This window comes from Leucoraja erinacea, chromosome 26 (assembly GCF_028641065.1).
Source record: "Leucoraja erinacea ecotype New England chromosome 26, Leri_hhj_1, whole genome shotgun sequence".
Classification (NCBI taxonomy): Eukaryota; Metazoa; Chordata; class Chondrichthyes; order Rajiformes; family Rajidae; genus Leucoraja; species Leucoraja erinaceus.
The window spans coordinates 23865867-23887981 of NC_073402.1; positions in this window are offsets into that span (position 1 = coordinate 23865867).

A 22115-nucleotide genomic window follows, 5' to 3' on the forward strand; every position below is an offset into this window, starting at 1 on the left:
TCGTCAACAGGATGGGGACCCTTCTTCAGAAACAGTGTTCTGTTCATACTTACTTTTATACAGAACAGGTTTTCCAGCAAGAACAGGCATCAGCAACTGAGATAAAGGTTCTGCCCGATTTTTGGATTTCCGGGTTCCCAGAACGTAAACACAAGAAATAAGCAGCTTATCAAAGCCTGTTCCGCCAGACAACAAGATCATAATTAACCTGATCCTTAGCCTCACTGCACGACTGCCGAATCCTCTGAAGAAGGGTCCTACGCGCAACATCACTTATCCATATTCTCCAGAGATGCTGCCTGACCCGCTGAGTTACTCCAGCACTTTATGCCCTTTATTTGTAAAACAGCATAGAAACAAAGAACTACAGATGGGTTGTTTAAGAAGGAACTGCAGATGCTGGAAAATCAAAGGTAGACAAAAGTGCTGGAGAAACTCAGCGGGTGCAGCAGCATCATTTCTGAGTTTCTCCAGCACTGCAGATGGGTTAATACACACAGTGCTGGAGTAACTCGGCAGGTCAGGCAGCATCCCTGGAGAACATGGATAGGTGACGTTTCTGGTTTCAAATAGAAACATCACCTCTACACGGTCTCCGGGGATTCTGCCTGACCTGCTGAGTTCTTCCAGCACTCTGCAGTTATTTGTATCCCTATAACCTTTGTTTCTTCTGCAGTCCAAAATCTATTTGCCTTAGGGCTTGAATGTACTTAATGACTCAGCATCCACAGCTCTCAGTCCAATGACTGTGAGGTCACAATGTCCCTAAAGTCTAGTTCAGCACCGTTAGAGGGAGATGAGAACAGTGGAGCACAAGAACAGGCAGAGGCAACTGAGTCCCAACACTCAATCCTTCAATGTTCAATAAACACTAACGTGTCTCGTTTCTTCTCAGGCACAGCTTTGAGATTAAAGCTGTCTTAATTCCACAGTGTAGAAACAAAGAAGTGCAGATGCTGGTTTAAGCACAGAGTGCTGGAGGACCTCAGCAGGTCAGGGAATATAACTGGAGAAAAAGGAACAGGTGATGTTCTGGACTGGGACCCGACCCGAAACGTCACCTACCCTTTTCCTCCATGGATGCTGCCTGACCCACTGGGTTAATCCAGCACTTTGCATCTATCTTTAATTCCATACCGGCTTTGTGGGGCTTGAGGTATCCAATGAGGCCAATCTGGAGACTGGAGATTCTTCCACAGATGAGACAAGCAGTGACCATTGGAGTAAATGGGGATATTTTGTGAGGTGGTTTGACTTGGGACTGAGTTTGATATCAAGTCAAGTCAAGTCACATTTATTTATATAGCACATTTAAAAAACAACTCTCGTTGGCCAAAGTGCTTTACATTTGTTATAAGAATAGTATAAACAAACAAACTACATACATATATACATATAGCCCTCGTTCAGTGGACATCAGGAAAGGCTTGGGAGTATAGATAAGATTTGAGTCTTGACTTAAAGGAGTCGATGGAGGGGGCAGTTCTGATGGGAAGGGGGATGCTGTCCCACAGTCTAGGAGCTGCAACCGCAAAGGCGCGGTCACCCCTAAGCTTATACCTAGACCACGGGATATTCAGCAGCCCCAAGTTGGTCGATCTGAGGGACCTGGAGGTGGAGTGGTGGGTGAGAAGACTTTTAATGTAGGAGGGGGCAAGCCCATTGAGGGCTTTGAAGACATAGAGGAGGATCTTGAAATGTATACGGAACCGCAAAGGGAGCCAGTGGAGAGAGGCCAGGATCGGGGTGATGTGGTCCCTTTTTCGGGTGCCCGTCAGGAGTCTCGCTGCGGCGTTTTGGGCCAGTTGCAGGCGGGACGGGGAAGATTGGCTGATGCCAGTTTAAAGAAAGTTGCAGTAATCTAGGCGGGAGGAGATAAATGTGTGGATGATCTTTTCGAGGTCATCAAAGTGGAGGAATTGTTTTATTTTACCTATCGTCCGAAGCTGAAAGAAGCTGGCTTTTACCACGGCATTGACTTGTTTTTTCAAATTTCAATGCTGAGTCAAATATCACGCCGAGGTTTTTGACGTGAGGTTTGAGGAGTGGGGTAAGGCTTCCAAGACTGCCTGCTATCATTTTGATTGAGTCCGAGGGGCCGAGAAGGATGACCTCAGACTTACTCTCATTTAGTTGGAGGAAGTTCTGGGCCATCCAGCACTTTATATCCTCGAGGCAGCGGGTAAGGTTAAGTAGATTTGATTAGTTTTTGGGCTTCAGGAGAAGATAGAGTTGTGTATCGTCTGCGTAGCAATGGAAGGAAATGCCGTGCCGTTCAATGACTTGGCCTAAGGGGAGCATATACAGGGAGAAGAGAATGGGGCCAAGGATGGAACCTTGTGGAACCCCACAGCAGAGATTAGCTGGGGAGGAGAAAGAGTTGCCTATGTTAGTTGCCTATGAAACTCCTACCTTTGAGGTAAGTGATGAACCATCTCAGGGCAGTGCCATCAATACCAACCCCGTACCAGAGACGGTCAATTAGGATGGTGTGGTCGACAGTGTCAAATGCTGCGCTGAGGTCAAGAAGGAGAAGGATTGCATGGTCGTCATTATGTACCTTCAACAAGGCAGACTCTGTGCTGTGGTGAGCCTTGAAACCTGATTGGAAAGTTTCCAGGATAGTGTTTTGGTGAAACACTATGAAGATATGAACCTTTTTGTTAAAAGCATGGCCTCTGAATGCTCCTGATGCATGCCCTTATGGTTCCTAATACCATCCTCCATACTCTTTTGGTTCCTAATATCATCCTACATGCCTTTGTCATTCCCAACACCATCCTAAATGCTCCTACTTTATTTGGCACCGTCCTGGGCCAGAGATTCCCAGCGGTCAGTGGGGATTTCACACGTATTCAAGGAAACTTTGAACACATTCTTGAATCTTGCTCTCCTGCCAACCTGGTGATCTCTCCAGAGCTCAGGAAAGAGCATAGGGAGGAACTGCAGATGCTGATTTAAACTGACGATAGACACAAAATCTAGATTCCTTTTCTCCAGTGGGTCTGGCAACATCACGGGAGAAAAGGAATCGGGGACATACTTGACCCAAAATGACGGCACATATTCCTTTTCTCCAGAGATGCTGCCTGACCCAGTGAGTTACTCCAGCTCTTTGTGTCTATCTCAGAAGAGAGTGTCTGTTTCAGGAGCCTGGTGTTGGCTGTCCAAACACATTAGCCTGGCCAACACAGACAACTGAGTGTAAAGAGGGCCTCAATGCTTGAGATGTGGGAGACATTGGTTCACTTGGGCCTCCCAGTGAAATGCCTACATTGCAAACAGCGCTGGTGGCATCCTCCCAATGCTTCGAGGTGCCTGCTACAGGTAGCGCTGACCTCAGAGCTTACAGAAGCGCTCTCTGATCACTGCTGGCCAGTAGACCAGTCGACATCACAGCTTGTTTAAGAAGGAACTGCAGATGCTGGAAAATCGAAGGTAGACAAAAGTGCTGGAGAAACTCAGCGGGTGCAGCAGCATCTATGGAGCGAAGGAAATAGGCAACGTTTCGGGCTGGCCCGAAACGTTGCCTATTTCCTTCGCTCCATAGATGCTGCTGCACCCGCTGAGTTTCTCCAGCACTTTTGTCTACCTGTTGCTGAAGGTGCTCCTCAGGCTCCTCATGGAGGGGGTGAGCTGTATTGTCCAAGATTCTCGGCAGTTTTCCGGCCCGAAACGTTGCCTATTTTTTTCGCTCCATAGATGCTGCTGCACCCGCTGAGTTTCTCCAGCTTTTTTGTGTACCAACATTACAGCTTGATCTTGAAAAACCCCTTTTACTCCATTGACCAAAGACTGTGTTGGCACTTCGGCGAATTTCATTGTTGAGGTCATCCTCCATCCACAACTGGCGCCCAAAACATCTTCCATGTTTTCTAGGTTGTTGCCATGAACCCTTGGTGTTGTGGGTCAGTGTGGTTGTACGTTCTCCCTGCGACCACGTGGGTTTTCTCCAGGTGCTCCGGTTTCCTCCCTCACACCAAAGACGTGCAGGTTTTTAGGTTAATTGGCTTGGGTAAAATTGTCCCTCGTGCGTGGGATAGTGCTTGGGTACGGGGATCGCTGATCGGTGCGGACACTGTGGGGCTGAAGGGCCTGTTTCATAGAAACATAGAAACATAGAAATTAGGTGCAGGAGTAGGCCATTCGGCCCTTCGAGCCTGCACCGCCATTCAATATGATCATGGCTGATCATCCAACTCAGTATCCCGTGCCTGCCTTCTCTCCATACCCCCTGATCCCCTTAGCCACAAGGGCCACATCTAACTCCCTCTTAAATATAGCCAATGAAGTGGCCTCAACTACCCTCTGTGGCAGAGAGTTCCAGAGATTCACTACTCTCTGCGTGAAAAAAGTTCTTCTCATCTCGGTTTTAAAGGATTTCCCCCTTATCCTTAAGCTGTGACCCCTGTGTCCTGGACTTCCCTAACATCGGGAACAATCTTCCTGCATCTAGCCTGTCCAACCCCTTAAGAATTTTGTAAGTTTCTATAAGATCCCATCTCAATCTCCTAAATTCTAGAGAGTATAAACCAAGTCTATCCAGTTTTTCTTCATAAGACAGTCCTGACATCCCAGGAATCAGTCTGGTGAACCTTCTCTGCACTCCCTCTATGGCAATAATGTCCTTCCTCAGATTTGGAGACCAAAACTGTACGCAATATTCCAGGTGTGGTCTCACCAAGACCCTGTACAACTGCAGTAGAACCTCTCTGCTCCTATACTCAAATCCTTTTGCAATGAAAGCTAACATACCATTCGCTTTCTTTACTGCCTTCTGCACCTGCATGCCTACCTTCAATGACTGGTGTACCATGACACCCAGGTCTCGCTGCATCTCCCCCTTTCCCAATCGGCCACCATTTAGATAATAGTCTGCTTTCCTGTTTTTGCCACCAAAATGGATAACCTCACATTTATCCACATTATACTGCATCTGCCAAACATTTGCCCACTCACCCAGCCTATCCAAGTCACCCTGCAGTCTCCTAGCATCCTCCTCACAGCTAACACTGCCCCCCCAGCTTAGTGTCATCCGCAAACTTGGAGATATTGCCTTCAATTCCCTCATCCAGATCATTAATATATATTGTAAATAGCTGGGGTCCCAGTACTGAGCCTTGGGGTACCCCACTAGTCACTGCCTGCCATTGTGAAAAGGACCCGTTTACTCCTACTCTTTGCTTCCTGTTTGCCAGCCAGTTCTCTATCCACATCAATACTGAACCCCCAATGCCTTGTGCTTTAAGTTTGTATACTAAACTCTTATGTGGGACCTTGTCGAAAGCCTTCTGGAAGGCCAGATTCTGGAAGTCCAGAAGTCGAATAATTCTATAAGATTTGTCAGACATGATTTACCCTTCATAAACCCATGCTGACTTTGTCCAATGATTTCACCACTTTCCAAATGTGCTGCTATCCCATCTTTAATAACTGACTCTAGCAGTTTCCCCACAACCGATGTTAGACTAACTGGTCTGTAATTCCCCATTTTCTCTCTCCCTCCCTTCTTAAAAAGTGGGGGTTACGTTTGCTACCCGCCAATCTTCAGGAACTACTCCAGAATCTAAAGAGTTTTGAAAGATTATTACTAATGCATCCACTATTTCTGGAGCTACTTCCTTAAGTACTCTGGGATGCAGCCTATCTGGCCCTGGGGATTTATCGGCCTTTAATCCATTCAATTTACCCAACACCACTTCCCGGCTAACCTGGATTTCACTCAATTCCTCCAACTCCTTTGACCCGCGGTCCCCTGGTATTTCCGGCAAATTATTTATGTCTTCCTTAGTGAAGACGGAACCAAAGTAGTTATTCAATTGGTCCGCCATATCCTTGTTCCCCATGATCAACTCCCCTGTTTCTGACTGCAAGGGACCTACATTTGTTTTAACTAATCTCTTTCTTTTCACATATCTGCGCTGTATCTCTAAAGTTTAAAGTATCATGGCTTGCATGCCATTGAGGATCAAGCAGAACTGGCGTGAATGGGTGATGAATGGTCGGTGTGGACTCGGTGGGCCTACGGGTCTGTTTCCATGCTGTATCTTTCAATCAATCATTCAATCTGAAAGCAAACAGTTCTGAAACCACCCCAGAGACAGGAATTCTTAGCCTTTAAAAGAAAAATACCGGGCATGTATATCTAGGAAGGATATGTGTGGTCTAGAACTTCAGACAATAAATAATGGCAGCCTCCGTGGAGATTCGTCCTCGAACCTGTTAATTCACAAAGTCCTGGGGTTTATTTAGATGCACAATTTTAAAGATTGAGCAGTTTGCTGTAACAAAGGGCTGCAGTTGCATCAATCTCATGACTGATGAAGGCCAATGTACCAGGAGCTAGGCTTGCCGCAGTGTGACCATGTCCTGCCCAGCTGTTTCCCACTCCAGCAGCTGTGGTCAGTTTGCACATATCACCAGGGCCCTGCTTCTCCTTGGGGAAGAAGGTGGAGTCACCACTCCATGGCCGTGGGACTAATTAGCAGCCTGCCTCACTTCCTGCAATTTGGCAGCAGCTGTCTGGGGTTTCACACGGGGAAAGTTAGTGTCACAACAATTTCAACATGCCTGCCATCAGCGTTTGGTGCTGGGGCTCTGTGGAGAAGCATCCGCTGACAGGCTCTGCATGCTGCTCACTGTGTCGCCGTCACAGAACGTCAGGCTGCATTTCTACAGCACCTATGAAGACGCATCCCCTTTCGGGTCCGCTCCTCTCCCGGCCACGGGCAATGGAGCCGCAGGCCAAGTCCAATTAACAGTCATATGCAGTGGCGGACTGGCCAGGGTGTCAGCTTGCCCCATGGCAAGTGGGCTCTTGATGAAGTGGGCTCCCGATATCAAGTGGGCCCCTGATGATGTTGGCCCCCTTTGTCTCCTGGCATCCAATATTTTTAGACCCAGTCCGCCACTGGTCATATGACTAAGTAACCTACAGACCATGCACTTATAAACCCTGGAGTCTAGAGGGGAACATAAGGGGGAGAAGGGGAAAAGAAGGGGGTAAATGAGGGGGGGAGGGGGGGGGTAGAGGGGGAAGGAGAAGTTGTGGGGATGATTGTAGACCCTTTCGTTAGTCTATGGAAATAACGCCCATCAGGTAATTACACTGTACATGTGTGTGCCAATGTATTCATAATTGACCTGGAGTCATGACTGATGCCGCACACCATTCAGGACCTCACAATGTCCCAAAGTAGTTTTAGTTTTTGAGATACAATGTGGAAACAGGCCCTTTGGTCCAGTGATCCCTGCATACCAACACTATCCTACACACACTAGGGACAGTTCAGAATTACACCAAGCCAATTAACCTACAAGCCTGTACGCCTCTGGAGTGTGGGAGGAAACAGGAGAAAACACAAGCAGGTCACGGGGAGAACGTACTAACTCTGTACAGACAGCACCTGTGGTCAGGATTGAACCCGGGTCCCTGGTGTTGTAAGGCAGCAACTCTACTGCTTTCCACCATGCTGCCCTTGAGCACTAAGTCATTCCCTTTCAGTATAAGATTAATTGCAGTGGGTTGTTGTTTGTTGCATGATGTGTGTCATTTCTCTTCCAGATCCAACTTGGAGTCATACAGCAAGGACACGGGCCCCTCGGCCCAACTAGTCCATGCTGATCAAGATGCCCCATCAAAGCTAGTCCCATTTTGCATGCGCTTGGCTCACAGCCCTCAAAATCACTCCTATTCATTTACCTGTCCAAGTATTTTAAAATGGTAATATTATACCTGCCTCAGCGACTTCCTCTGGCAGCTTGTTCCATATACTTGCCACCCATTGTGTGGAAAAAGTTCCCATAAAATGTTCTCCCTGTCACCTTAAACCTATGCCCTGTGGTTCTTGATTCCTCTACCCTGGGTAAAGGACTCTGTGCATTCACCCTATCTATTCCCCTCATGACTTTATCATCATCGGCGGTCACTCGAAACGAGTATGACTGTCCTCTCCTCTTGGGAGGAGGCCTGTGCTTGACTTTGTTTAACGTGGGGAGGCTGGTGCACAGACAACCACCACATGGTCCTTGACAGATCTGGGTCAGGATCCAGTGGCATGGAGTCCAAGACGACCGGAGACCCTTTTCTGCTGCGGCCTTCATCTGCCTTCCCAGCCGTTGTGACGCTCCACTAAAGTCAGCCATCATCCTCCGCCTGTTCTACCGTTGAGGTCTTGGTTGGATTTCTCTTTGTCAGGGATCGCCCCCTCGACCTTACCGCCATGGGTGGCCCTAGCAGGAGCATAGTTCCAGACGGTATCACTCGCAGGATCTCAGGTCCACACAAGCTTCTCCACCACGACAAGGTGACAATACCCAGAGAAGCATTATTTTATACACCTGTAAGATTGCCCCTCAGCCTCCTTGCACCAAGGAATAAAGTCCAAGCCTGCCCAACATCTCCCTAGAAGCTCAGGCCCTTGAGTATTGGCAACATCTTAGTAAATCTTCTCTGCACTCTTTCCAGTATACTGATATCCTTGCTATAGCAGGGTGACCAAAACTGAACTCAATCATCCAAATGTGGCCTCATGAGGAATTTGTAATATAACTGTAAAATAATGTCCCATATTCTATACTTAATACCATGACTGATGAAGGCCAGTGTACCAAAAGCATTCTTTATCACTCTATCTACCTGTGACATCTCATTCAGAGAGCTATGCACTTGCACTCCTAGCTCCCCCTGCTCTACAACAATCCCCAGGGCCCCATCATTGGATTCCTGTAGTGAGGTGTAAGAGCTGGGATATCACCTCTGCGACTGTGGAAGGCGTGTATGTTCAAGTTCAAGTTTCAAGTGAGTTTATTGTCATGTGTCCCCGCATAGGACAATGAAATTCCTGCTTTGCTTCAGCTAGTCTGTAGATGGCTCGGGCTTCTTGTACACAAGTAGGCCCTCACAGCACTTGCAGGCATTCTTCATCTTTACATAATAAGAGCTTGCCTCAGCTGGTCCCAGGCTTTGAAATCTTTGAGCAAAAAGACAAACTTGTCGCTACAGGTTACCCTTGTACCTCATTCCAGATCTCCATCACTGTTCCTTCTGACCTATAGAATGTCCTAATGCCTCTACTGTATCAGTTTCAGAGATACAGAGCGGAAACAGGCACTTCGGCCTACCGAATCCGCACCGACCACCGACCACCGACCAGCGATCCCTGCACATTAATACTACCATGCACACACCAGGGACAATTCTAAGCACATTACAGGCCTGTTCTCAATTATACATTTACTGTATCTAGCCCATGGTATCGATTGCTTGTGTCCTGTCTCCCACCTACCTGAATCTAGGGTAAGTGAAACCATTCTTAGTTTAGTTTAGTGTAGACATACAGTACAGCGTGGAAACAGGCCCTTCGCCCCACCAATTCCGCGCGGACCAGCGATCCCCGCACGCTAACACTATCCTACACACACCTGGGACAATTTACAATTTTACCAAGCCAATTAACCGACAAACCTGTACGTCTTTGGAGTGTGGGGGGAAACCGGAGATCTCGAAGAAAACCCACGCAGGTCATGGGGAGAAGGTACAAACTCTGTACAGACAGCGCCCGTAGTCAGGATTGAACCCGGGTCTGAGGCAGTAGCTCTACTGCGCCACCATGCCACCTACACTGTCTCCATGCTGATCCTCTAGTGTAAGCAAAAAAAGACATCAAATTGCTAGAGTAACTCAGCAGAACAGACAGGATCTCAGGAGAGCATGGATAATCAAATACTGTACACATCACTATCACAAGCACTGGCCTTGCCACCAGCACATCCGTTCCTCTGTCCCAATCAACCTCCCGTCCCTCCCACTGTAGCATCACCGAAGGTTCTTGGAACAGAAGGTGGTGATGAAAAACAGATTGCCACAGACTGGTGACACGGGCAGGATAATGACACAAGAATTATTGCCAATATTCATCATTGCCATTGCCTGTAATGTCAAAGGTGGGTGCTGCTTAAATACACAGCTTTACGGAACCGGATCTGAAGGGGAGATTTGTTACAGCAGCTTCCTGGATATGGGTCTTAACACATGAGCTCGAGCAAATTAGAGAGCTCTGGCTGATGTCCATTTCCCTTTTGGTTTGGTTTATTGTCATGTGTACCGAGGTACAGTAAAGTTTTTTGTTACATGCTATCCAGTCAACAGAAAGACCACACATGATTACAATTGAGCCGCCCACAGTGTAAAGGGCCTGTCCCACTGTACGAAGTAATTCAAGAGTTCTCCCAAGGTTCCCCTGATTCGAACTCGGAGAATTACGGTAATAGCCGCTCGTAGGTACTCGGGGCTCTCGTGGACATTTTTCAACATTGAAAAAACATCACAAGCTTACCGTGTTTCCTGAGTACCTGCCGTTAGCGTTACGAGCCGCTAAGAGACGCCCCGAGCTCCGACGTACCCGCTGCGTACATTCTACGTACTTTCCACGAGTTTGATTTTTTTTTTAAAACTCGGGAAAGCTCTTGGGTAAACTCGTGTAGTCAGACAGGCCCTTAAAGGGAATAACTTTTAGTGCAAGGTAAAGCCCAATTAAGGACATTTCAAGAGTCTCCAATGAGGTAGATGATAGCTCAGGACTGCTCTCTAGTTGGTGGTAGGATGTTGATATATTGAGTCGGCAATGAATTATCACCTCTTTCCTGAAGATCCTGTACCTTTAAGAAATGCCTGAGAATTATGTTTTTGCAATTAAAAAGTGGATCCCACTGTATTTTCTGTTCCTCCAGCAGGATAGTCCTCCAGATTAGACCAACAACATAGTTAGGATGAGTCGCACACTGGCCACTCCCTCTTCTCTCTTCTCCCATCAGGATAAAGGTATAGAAGTGTAAAAACGCACAGCACCAGTTTCAGGGACAGTTTCTTCCCAGCTGTTATCAAACAACTGAATCATCCGACCACAACCAGTGAGTAGTGCTGAACTACTATATCTATCTTTGATGACCCTCAGACTATCGTTGATTGGACTTTGCTGAATCTAACTTGCACTAAACATCATTCCCTTATCATGTATCTTTTACACTCTAAATGCATTGATTGTAATCATGCATTGACTTTCTGCTGACTGATTAGCATGCAACTGATTAGCACTGTACCTCGGTGTACGTGACAATAAACTAAACTGAAACTGAACTGAACTCCAAAGAAAATTCCTTTTCGATGCCTGAAACAGTCCTACAAGCCACTAACACTTTAGGTGCCATTTCTTCTTTACTATTGGTGCATCTTGGCTGGAACAGGGAGTCGGGGAGTTTGTGCTGGGGTCATTGCCTCAAGGGTTGCTGCCTTCCGTGAGAGTACATGGTGTGCCAATGAAATGATGCAATGCAGCCAGCCACCTGCACTTCCTCTCTGTGCTGCACCCTGCTTTCATTCTTGCTATGAAGGGAATTACCAAGCAGCACATTCTTTATGCGTGCGCGTGTGGTAAAACGGAGCTGGATGTCAGGAGCACCTCCTTTAGATGTTACCTAGTGCTCAGGGACAGGAGGGAAAGGTGGGTCACAGAAACACAACTCCAAAGATCTCCTGTAGACCCCTTCATAATTCTGAGCTAGGCCCAACCCCCTCACTCAGCACCAGACAAGGACAGGAAAAACGAAACAAGGTGAGAGATTGCTGCCTACACTACTTTTCACAAACTTTAGTACTTTACTTTAGAGACTTAAGGGCCTGTCCCACTTGGCGATTTTTTCAGCGACTGCCGGCATCATTGACTGATGTATCAGTGTATTTGCGGTGTGATACGGCGTGATGACGTATTGATGCGCGGTGTTTTTTCAAGTGTCGCAACATTTTTTTCTGTCGCTACTGGATTTTGAAATGTTCAAAATCTCTTGGCCACCCTGATTTGATGCCGGCAGTCACCAAAAAAATCGTCGTGGGACAGGCCCTTTAGTGTGAAAACAGGCACTTTGGCCGTCGGCGTCTGGGCCGACCAGCGATCACGCCGTACCATAGCATTTACCCAACGAAATAGGGACAATTTGCAATTTTACCAAAGCCAATTAACCTGCGTATTTTTGGAATGTGGAAGGAAACCGAAGCACCCGGAGAAAACCCACGTGGTCGCAGGGAGAAGATAATGACAGCACCGGTAGTCAAGATCGAACCCGGGTCTCTGACGCTATGAGGTAGCAACTCTACCGCTGCGCCACAAAGTTACAGTTCCTAAAGTTCATCAGTGTTGCCTACAGGGAAAATGGTAGCTATTTTACACACAGCAAGATCCCACAAATATTTCAAAGATTGTGGCAAGTTCATCGTTTGTTTGTTTCTTTTGTTTGTTAATCGAGGATGAACGTTCACGGGAATCTTTTACTTCCACAAGCGGGACGAGACGGGGCCTCTGTGTAATGTCTCAGTGGATAAAGAGGTGGCACCTCTGACATCAGCTGGCTACCGCAGTGCTGGTACTCAGAGATCTGCTCGGGTATAAATTAGAGACCCAGCTCAGTCCTGAACCAACCCCAATCAATCCAAAGCCAGCCTGAGTTCAAGCATGAATAGCCGGCTTGATTCTTGATCCACAGCTTCTTCATTCAGTTGGATTCCACCTGATTCAAGTAAGACAGTCAAGTCTCCAGGCCTTTGGGAATGTCATAGAAAGGAACTGCAGATGCTGGTTTATACCATAGATAGACCACAACATGCTGGAGTAACTCAGCAGATTAGGAGGCATCTCTGGATAACACGGATAGGTGATGTTTCGTGTCGAGACCATTCTTTAGATAAAAGTCCCCTGGTATCTTCAAGTTTCAAGATTCAAGATTCAAGAGAGTTTATTGTCATGTGTCCCAGATGGGACAATGAAATTCTTGCTTTGCTTCAGCACAACAGAATATAGAAGGCATGAAAACAGAACAGATCAGTGTGTCCATATACCATTGTATAAATATATATACACACATGAATAAATAAAACAGATAAAGTGCAAATAAACTGATAATGGGCTATTAGTGTTCAGAGTTTTGTCCGAGCCAAGTTTAATAGCCTGATGGCTGTAGGGAAGTAGCTGTTTCTGAACCTGGACTTTGCAGTCTTCAGGCTCCTGTACCTTCTACCTGAAGGTAGCGGGGAGATGAGTGTGTGGCCAGGATGGTGTGGGTCCATGATGATGCTGCCAGCCTTTTTGAGGCAGCGACTGCGATAGATCCCCTCGATGGTAGGGAGCCGATGATGGACTGGGCAGTGTTTACTACTTTTTGTAGTCTTTTCCGTTCCTGACGTAAGACTTGGATCCACAGCCTCATTTTGCGGTGCTTAGCAAATGAATGACTGGTGTTGTAGGGAAATAAATATCAGTCTATTTCTATGAGGAACAGATAGATTGTGGCATAAATCAGGCAGCAAATCTAAAGGAGCATCTCATAATAGATGAATCGATGTGATCAGTTGCTTTTCTTTGAGCTGTTAACTCATTGGTTCACCTTGCAGAGTGAGACCACGGAGTCTTGTGTTGCCCTGGGATAATCATCTTCCCATCGCATCAGCTCGCCCTGCCACTCTTACCCTGTGCCCACTGAACACCTTTTATTCCTGCTTCCACCTAACTAACAGCTGACATCGCCCAGATGTAATCTTCACCTTGTCACGGTGACTGAACATTGAAACAGATGGGGCTGCTGAGGTCTCTGCTTACCTGCAGGCTGATATTTAATTGGGAAATGACATCTGTCTCATTTTTCCCCTGTATCTGACAGCCCCCGTCATCTGTGACTTCCAATTCTCTTGGACATCTGCAGGAGGTGAAGAAAAAGCTCCTGAGATTCATTTGCGATTAACCTGGGACGTGGAACATAGAACATCGAACATTACAGCACAGGAATGGGCCCTTCCGCCAACAATGTTTGTGGCGGACATGATGCCTGGTTAAACCGATCACCTGCCTGCACACAATCCATATCCCTCTATTCCCTGCACCTTCATGAGCCTATCTACAAGCCTCCTGAACGGCAATGCCACTATCATACCCACATCCACTACCACTACCTAATGCGTTCCAGGCCCCTACCACCCTCTGTATGGAAAAACATGCCCGCACATTTCAATAGACAAAAGACAATAGTTGCAGGAGTAGGCCATTCGGTCCTTCTAGCCAGCACCGCCATTCAATGTGATCATGGCTGATCAACCCCAATCAGTACCCCGTTCCTGCCTTCTCCCCATATCCCCTGACTCCGCTATTTTTAAGAGCCCTATCTAGCTCTCTCTTGAAAGCATCCATAGAACCTGCCTCCAAACCCCTCTGAGGCAGAGAATTCCACAGACTCACCACTCTCTCCATTAAACTTTCCACCTCTCACCTTATAGCTGTGCCTCTTGCTACTCGGTGAAGTGAGAATAAGACTCAAGAGATGCCGACTGCGGGTAAAATATTCAAACACGGTGATTTGGGACGAAGAGGTCACACCAATGTCCAGTCCCTTGTGCAGACAGTGAAGTGTAATGATTCCCACCCAGGCCTATAAACCTTCCCTTGTTATAATCAGCTGAGAGCTGAGATGGAGCCTGTGGTTTAATCTGTCATCTGAAAGAGGACAACTTCAGCAGTAACACCATCCTCTAACATTACAGCGGAATGTCAGCCCAGATTTTTATGGAAAGTTAATCAATAATTATCTTTCTATTAACCTCATTTAAAAAAAGTAGATGACTTGCTCATGTCACATTGATGTTAGTGGGGGCTAGCAGGATACACATTGGTAGCCAGGTGTACAGCATTATTACTAGGTGGTGCAGCGGTAGAGTTGCTTCCTTACAGCGTTTGCAACACCGGAGACCCGGGATCGGTCCTTACTATGGGTGCTGTCTGTACGGAGTTTGTACGTTCTTCCCGTGACCTGCGTGGGTTTTCTCCGGGATCTCCGGTTTCCTCCCACACTCCAAAGACGTACGGGTTTGTAGGTTAATTGGCTTCTGTAAATTGGAAATTGTCCCTAGTGTGTGTAGGACAGCGTTATTGTGCGGGGATCGCTGGTCGGCGCGGACTCGGTGGGCCGAAGGGCCTGTTTCCGCTCTGTCTCTCTAAACAAAACTAAACTAAACGATGGCGACCACTGTAACATACTTCATTGTGATTGTCGAGGGTCAATCACCTCAGATCCGGGATATAATTTCAAGAGCTCCCCGGCCCAAACATCTTCCACTGCTCCATTCATGGTCTTCATTTTACATCTAAGGTCAGATCTGGGGATGTTCATCGTTAATTGCTCATTGTTCAATCCTACTCCTCAGAAAATGATGCTGTACATGTATGAATATAGTATGTATATAGCATGTATATAGCCTAGACAACGTTGAGTCACGGGGTATTTGCACCGCGTATATTCGTGCAGGAGAGAGATTTTAATTGCTTACACAAGACCATCACCAAGTCCCTGATGCTGGGCAGGTAAAAGGCGAAATCGGCCAGTTTTCATTCCCCTGCCGTTACAATGGACATTTGGTTCAGAAATCAGGTGGTCTGAACAATCAAGGTCTTTTTAGCCCACGATTGGTGTCACTGGAGGTTCACTATTTAATTCATCTCATTTTATCTCCTACGCTTTTCAACCTTGCATTAACAAGGACCCAATGCACTAAATGGGTATTTGATCCACTTCAACGCAACTTTGGTGGTTGAATCCTTTCAGGGCAAAAGAAAATGTCAAAGTGTTGCTAATAGTGAGCTTTCATTTGAGCTCCATTCCACTTGCTTCTTCTTTCGTGTCCGTCTTCCATGTTTCAAACGTTGACATTGCTGTCATCGTCCGTCCTGAAAAGGGCACAGGCTTCCGGCCGCAATCAGTGGGAGCCATCACTTGTTGCAATAGATGATGGTGGCAGCAGAATTAGCTCAACATAGTTCCAGCTTCCAGCCCGGGGACATGGACGCTTCTGCTATGGGGCCATTCTACTTGCTAGAAACACAGGGGCACTGAGAGATATCCCAAATAACCACCCAAATTTTGCTGGTAGTTCTGCCCCCAAATAAATGACATGTACCATCATATATAGTTGCGACTTTTTCTCAATTATTGCTAGAATCCAAATGTATTTACAAAATCACGCGGGCGTTCTTTACCCACATACCACACCCTAAACTGCGTAAGGAAACGCCTACACATACAGACACACATTTATGCAACCACATATGCTCTTGTGTATGCATGCACACAGTTTCTACCATGTCCACGTAGTTCAATACATTGTATTGACCATAGGTTTAAGGTGAAGGGGAAGAGATTTAATAGGAATCTGAGGGGTAACTTTTCAACATAAAAGGTGGTGGGCGTATGGAACAAGCTGCCAGAGCAGGTAGCTGAGACTGGGACTATCCCAACTTTTAAGAAGCAGTTGGACATGGGTAGGACAGGTTTGGAGGGATATGGATCAAATGCTGGGACATGTTGGCCGATGTGGGCAGGTTGGGCCAAAGGGCCTGTTTCCACGCTGTATCACTATGACTCTTTGACTCTCAGAAACCCAGGGAAAATGTGCCAGTTAGCATGTGATCAGCGGAGCTCAAAGTTACAGCAAACACATTTACAGTCTCATTGCTTCACGAAATTGGTTCATTTTCTTGACCTAATTTCAAGGTGAAATTAAAACCGGAAAAAGTTACCAAAAAAAATATATAGTTATCAAACTTTGCAGAGTCTCCTTCTTCTCCCGTACAGGGTCCAGTCAACAGGTGTTTGCCTGTCAGGCTGTTGATCCTGTTTGTCAGTTTGGTGCCTGAGGTTAGGTACAGGTGTAGAAGTTTCAGAGATATGTGCCAGCAGAAGGGGCCAGTTTGAGAAAGTGCGCGGGATTGACTTACACTTCACATCCTTCTGACAAAGAACTCTTTGATTTTCATTTCATCTCAATTAACTCCTTCACTGGGAAATGTTATGACAGGTTCCAGTAGGGTTAAAATTACATCTGAGTCTCTTGCTGAAGTACTCGCTGTCACCAGATACTTACAGATCAAAGAATCAAAGGATCATAGAAAGGTTACACCACTGAAGGAGGCCATTTGGCCCATCATGTCCATGCTGGCTCTCTAGCGGGACAGATCTCTAGTTTCACCTCTTGCTCCGCTTCCTTGCACTTTTCTCTCCATTGTACATTCCTTCTTACAGTCAATATAATCAAACCTACTTCTTCAAGGGTTTCGGCCCGAAACGTTGCCTATTTCCTTCGCTCCGTAGATGCTGCCGCACCCGCTGAGTTTCTCTGGCACTTTTGTCTACCTACTTCTTCTTCAAACAGTGCATTCCAAATTCCAGGCACCCGCAGCGTATTCTCCCAAATCACAAACCTACCCATATCCCAACTCGTGGTCTCAATCTGAGTTAAGGGCTAAATCGTGTTCCTCTCGGTAACACATGGGTTCAACTTCTTTGCTGGGACTTCGTTGGTCTGTCTAACCAACACTTCTGGCACCCATTTCAAAGTGCTGATCATTTGATGCGAGCACAGCTGCCTCATAACATTCACAGTTTGTCTGATTCCCTCGTGAACTCTCTTGAAATGTTTCACTACATTTAAGGTGCTAAGTAAATGCACATTCTTTTTATGTCCCCCCTGATCAGTTTTGTGTTTTGAGCGTTTCTCAGCGATGCTGAAATTGCTGAAAAGGCAGTAGTTTAGTTTAGTTTAGAGATACAGCATGGAAACAGGCCCTTCGGCCCACTGAGACCGCACCGACCAGCGATCCCCCCACATTGACACTATCCTACACACACGAGGGACATTTTACATTGATACCAAGCCAATTAACCTACAAACCTGTATGTCTTTGGAGCGTGGGAGGTAACCGAAGATCTCGGAGAAAACCCACGTGGGTCAAGGGGAGAACGTGGGTTTTCGACGCTGCAAGCGCTGCAAGGCAGCAACTCTACCGCTGCGCCACCGTGCCACCCCAGTAGTGAAATCCTGCACAGCAAGCCTCCATAAACAGAAGTGTGAAGGTCTTCTTTCGATGTCGGTTGACTAACGACTTTTGGCTGGGACATCAGCAAGACATTGCTTGAAGTAACGCTGACAGATATTTTACTAATCTAGTCTCACCAGCGTACTGTTGGAATTGTTGTCTACGATTGAAATGTAATATCTGGGGCATGTGGGCTGGTTCAACGTGCATGTTGATCCAACACACATGCCCTAGATATTACAATTCAATCAGAGACAACAATTCTACCAGTACGCTGGTGAAACTAGATTAATGAGATCCACATTATGTGCTAATCCCCCTGCAGTGAGATTACTAACCTAGAATCCACTGACCTTGGGGGGGAGACAGCTACAATAAAAGCCATTAAACAAACCGCTGAAGTTTACAAGGACCTTGGAGTTTATAAGGACCTTATAAATCCCTTCCATCGAGGGGATTTGTCACAGTCGCTGCCTCAAAAAGGCTGGAAATATCATCAAAGACCCACTCCATCCTGGCCACACACTCATCTCCCTGCTACCTTCAGGTAAAAGGTACAGGAGCCTGAAGACTGCAACAACCAGGTTCAGGAATAGCTACTTCCCCACAGCCATCAGGCCATTAAACCTGGCTCGGACAAAACTCTGATTATTAATAACCAATCATCTGTTATTTGCACTTTATCAGTTTATTTATTCATGTGTGTATATATTTATATTATAGTATATGGACACTTTGATCTGTTTTGTAGTAAATGCCTACAATGTTCTGTGTGCTGAAGCAAAGCAAGAATTTCATTGCCCTATACAGGGACACATGACAATAAACTCACACTTGAACTTGAACTTGAACTTGAACTTTAGTGCTGCTGAGCCCAATCCTCTTTTCAGCAAACACAGTTGCCCTTCAAACAATTAATATTGTCTGTCCAACAGCTGGCATTAAATAAATGATAACCAGACATATGGATGGATATTGATCCTGGGAACTAACATAGAAACATATTATTCATCCAACGTTTAAGAAACATTTTGACAGGTACATGGATAGGACAAGATTAGAGAGATATGGGCCAAATGCAGGCAGGTGGGACTAGTACAGATGGGATATGTGGTCGGTGTGGGCAAGTTGGGCCTGTTTCCACGCTGTACGACTTTATAACTACGACACGGGTGTTAGATTTGACAACCAACGTGATTTTTCTGTTAAGCGTTATTATTCAGAATCAATCTCAATCCCTTTCCTTTCAGTGTTGCAATGGCTAACAAGATTGGAATGTCGGTGCCAATCTAAGTTGAAACCATTGTTCCTCTGGGTCACATATGGGTTCAACTTCCTTGCCGGCACTTTGTTGGTTTGTGAACTGGATGGAGTCCAGTTTTATTCACATAGGAGGCGGGAGTTAAAATTGATTCTGTACTCTCAGTAAGCTCCCTGAGGACTGCGGTTTGGGAAGTGGGCAATCTTCCTCCCACCGTCAATCTTCCAACCCTCGTCCTCCCAGTTAAGGACAATTCCATGCAGGAATATCTGGTTAGTCAGTTTGCTCTCGAGTGGGCAGAGATGTGGACTTGCCACTGGGACACGTCTTCATACACTCTAGAAACATTCCTCCTCTTTACAACACATGTCCTCTCCCTTCTATCTGTTGATCACAAGTGCATTAAACTGCAAGTAATAATAATAATAATAATAATATATTTTATTGTCATTGCACATAAGCGCAACGAGATTTGGTATGCAGCTTCCATCCAATGTCATAACATAAGTGAACACCATCTGTACTGATGAATGGCCAGCTATTCATTACACCCCACAACAGATTTTATTAATAATAAACAAAATGGTGGAAATAATTAATTTTAACTCTCCCTATATTATTCCCCCCTTCCTCCCCCCCTGGTTTATTTAGATTGTAGTCCAGGTTGGCATCTTTGGATCAGGGTTCAGAGACTGACAATACCCTGATCCCAAGAGGCACTGTGTGGTGCAGGTATTAGAGTCATAGCCTCATAGAGACAGAGAGCCCGGTTCAGTCCTGACCTCGTGTGCTGTCTGTGGGGAGTTTGCAACTTCTCCATGTGACTGCATGGATTTCCTCTGGGTGCTCCAGATTCCTCCCACGTCCCAGGGATATGCAGTTGGTAGATTAATTGGTTGCTGTAAATTGATCCCACTGTATATGTGAGTGGTTTAAGAAAGAACTGCAGATGCTGGAAAAATCGAAGGTAGACAAAAATGCTGGAGAAACTCAGTGGGTGAGGCTGCATCTATGGAGCAAAGGAATAGGCGACGTTTCGGGTCGAGACATTTCTTCAGACGGATATATGCGAGTGGTATCACCTGGTTAATCAGAAGGTGGGGAGAATTTTTATTTTAATGGGATTAATGTAGGATTACATAAAATGGGTGGTAATGGTCAATACAATGGTCAATACATAATGGTGGTTTCATGCTGCACATCTTTGTATCTCTGATCTGTGCATCTAGTCAATTTAGAATTTAGAGATACAGCGAGGAAACAGGCCCTTCGGCCCAGCAATCCTGTGCCGACCAGCGATCACCCCGTGCACTTACACTATCCAATGCAATACACACTTTACAATTTTATCGAAGCCAATGAACCTACAAACCTGTGGTTCTTTGGAGTGTGGGAGGAGACCAGAGAACCTAATGAAAACCCACGTGGTCATGGGGAGAACATGCTGGCAGAAGGGCATCAGGTGTTGGTGTAAACAAAAGACAAAGTACAGCAAGGCGGAAGGAATGATCATGGCGGGCCACTGAAAAGGAAGGGGTGGAGGATCTAATGTTGGCATTCCTTTGGAGATGCCAGGAATTACAGAGGACGATCTTTTGAACATGGAGCTGGTGGATGGAGGGCGAGGAGATGAGACCGTCCTTATTCAGGGCAGTGGGAAGAGGGGTGAGAGTAAAATGGCAGGAGGTGAAACAAAGAGGCCCATTAATTACGCTGGAGGCAAATGATGGCGGATGAGAAAGGAGGACATGTTGGAAGCGTTGGTGTGGAAGGTGGGATCATCAGAACATATGTGGCAGCGGAGAAACCAGAAGGGGGAAGTTAAATCAAGATAGCTGTGGGAACCAGGGTGAAGATGAAAGCAGGGTGGGAATTGGTAGCAACAGGCGTTGCTCGTTCAGTGTGAGAACAGGGAGCAGCTCTGATATAGTCAGCAGTGTGGTTACAATGCAGTGTGAACTGAGCAGAAGTCAGGGCACAGAATTGGCAGAAAGAAAACTGTTTAGAACTCCAGATCCCATCTGCTTTTATCAAATTACATGATGTGTCTGTCTTACATTAACTGTTATACACAGGCAGCTCCCAAAGCCACATAGAACTGGCCCCTAAATGCTCTGTTATAATGACAATAAGGCATAATTGGTCTCTGATTAACACAATAATCCTATAATAAATCCGTGCTATCCATCTTGTTAAACGAAGAAGGGAAAAAGTCCATCATTTCCCACGTTGAGTGAGGTGCAGTTCTGTTGATAAGGCATCAATTAGCTGGGACACTGAAGTGCCAGTGTACTCTGATTACAGAGGATGTAAAATAGATACCTTGCCAGAAAACACGGTATATATTTGCAGCAATACATGGCTAGAATTTATTCACCTGATAACAACACGAGGGTGGCACAGTGGTAGAGTTGCTGCCTCACAGCGCCAGACACCACGGTTCGATCCTGACCACGAGTGCTGTCTTTACGGAGTTTGTACGTCCTCCTTGTGACTGCATTGGTTTTCTCCGGGTGCTCAGGTTTCCTCCCACACTCCAAAGCCGTACAGGTTTGTAGGTTAATGGCTTCGGTCAAATTGTAAATTGGCCCTCGTGTGTAGAATTGTGTTGATGTACGTACGGGGTGATCGTTGATCGGTATGGACTCGGTGTGCTGAAGGGCTCGGTGTGCTGAAGGGCTCGGTGTGCTGAAGGGCTCGGTGTGCTGAAGGGCTCGGTGTGCTGAAGGGCCCGTTTCTGAGCTGTATCTCCAAAGTCCAAAGTCTAAGCATGGAAGGAGGCCATTCAGTCCACTGGGCCCATGCTGGTCCAAAGGATAGTTCCCGCAGTCATTCTTCATTCATGCTGGTCAGCTTTAGGATAGGGTCTTTTATGCCGAGCTGGCAGTCAGACAGGGCCTCCCTTCGACGGTAACGGAAAACAAATAACACTGCAGGTGCTGGAAACT